A 1943-nucleotide genomic window follows, 5' to 3' on the forward strand; every position below is an offset into this window, starting at 1 on the left:
AATAACTGACTCATAAAAATACAGTAATTTACTATAATATAAAAACAGTTTTAGCTTTAATTTTACATAAAATCTTGTGTATTTTGTTTTTTTTTTAAATATTTAGTTGAAGATATTTACACTGTAAAAACAATTAAATTGCATTTGCAAATGTATTTTAATCTTTAGAAAAAAAGGATATTTAATATTTTTTAATTTCTGCTTATATAAATATAAATATAAGTAGTAATTCATTATTTATGTTATTTTACATTAGACATGTAAATTCACAGGATATTGTAATTTCATTAATATTTCCATAGCTATATATTTCTGCAAATTTGACCAATTTATAGTTTCCTGCTCAAGTTTGAGTCATACGTCACCAAACTCCCTCGTTTGTGGCGCTGGAGATGCAACCAGAACATCTCACATTTACATTTATAACAGTTTTCATTCTCACTGGAACAATGAAATAGATTCTTTCACTTTCTCCTGCAATCAAATCACAACATGCATCAGAAATGTATAGAGAGTCATTAAATCAGCCAGAGAGGGGTTGATATTGTCAATATTGTAGTTCTTGTGTCTTATTAAGAGGCTCCATGGTCCCCCTTTAGTTCCCATACTGGATAAAACTGATCTGGATTTGTTTCAAAAGTGAACACCTGCTCTGTGGAACAATAATGGGAAAATGTAAATTTACCTGCTGCAATCGATCACAGAAAGTATCATAAAATCTGCATCGAATTTGCAACATGCAAAGAACCTCACACACACACACACACACACACACTCTCTCTCTCTCACACACACACACACTCACACACACACACAGGTGATGTGAGACACCAGTGTACAGCAGTCAGACAGTTCAGAGACGTCGATCAGAAGGTGAATGTCGTCTAATGATTAAGTGTTTAAATATTAACGTTAATTAATTTGGTTTATAGTTGATTTTATGTTTTCTTTCATTAGGTCAATAACACAGAATCAACCTTTGCTTCATATCTTGATGTGAATCTTATATTTAACTGTGGAAGACGCAGCCTCCATCTTACTGTAAGTAAACAAAAATATAAACATATTTTAAAGGAAACTGACTTTAACAAACCAAACAGGATAAAGTCTGAATTCTGTGGATAAAAGACACAAATACTAATGTCATGAGGGTAACAGAAAATTAATATAACTCGTAGTGTAACGAATTACTGTTGGCAGGGAGTAAAAAGTAAAGCAATAATATAACTTCTGAACAGATCAGAGTAAACTGTCAGCTTTAATGGGATTTAAAAGTTATTAATATTAATATGTCGCACTAGAGCAACATCAGCATCTGAGACCGAAACAATGGGACAGAAATAAATCTGTTAGTCTTTACAAACATCACCAACTCTGGTTTACTCATTTAAATATGACGTGTCCTGATTCAGACGAGGATTCGATGAAATATGAGCCAAAACAAACAAAACTGTCTTGTTTTTACTGGAATGTTTTTAGTGCGTAAATGGGCGTGGCCTATATCAGTGACATCATCCAAAGAGCTCACTGTATAAAAATAAATAAATAATATATAAAGATATTTCCTTTACTCCTGAATACTTTAATATGTTCCTCTCCAACCTGTTTAACATTCATAGTAGTTTATATGCGTATATGACTCGTATTGACGGGACATTAAATTAATATTTGTACACTGTAACGTTTCAGTAATTTAATTAACATTAAACATTGAAAGAAAGTAAGTAATAAGTTATAAACATTATTAATTTAACAGATTTTACTGGAAACGTTCAGTAACACTAACTTAGTTTTGTAAGTTAAAGAAACCTGATTAAATTCTTTCTACTTTTTAATTTGTTTTCGCAGAACTAATAAAAATTACAAATTTAAGTCAGTGTCACTTAAAAATACTATTAAAAGCTGCTTAATAAAGAATATTTAAAACTTAATAAATTGAGTTT

This window comes from Morone saxatilis, unplaced genomic scaffold, assembly GCF_004916995.1.
Source record: "Morone saxatilis isolate NCDOM2014 unplaced genomic scaffold, NCSU_SB_2.0 Contig4, whole genome shotgun sequence".
NCBI classification, from domain to species: Eukaryota; Metazoa; Chordata; class Actinopteri; family Moronidae; genus Morone; species Morone saxatilis.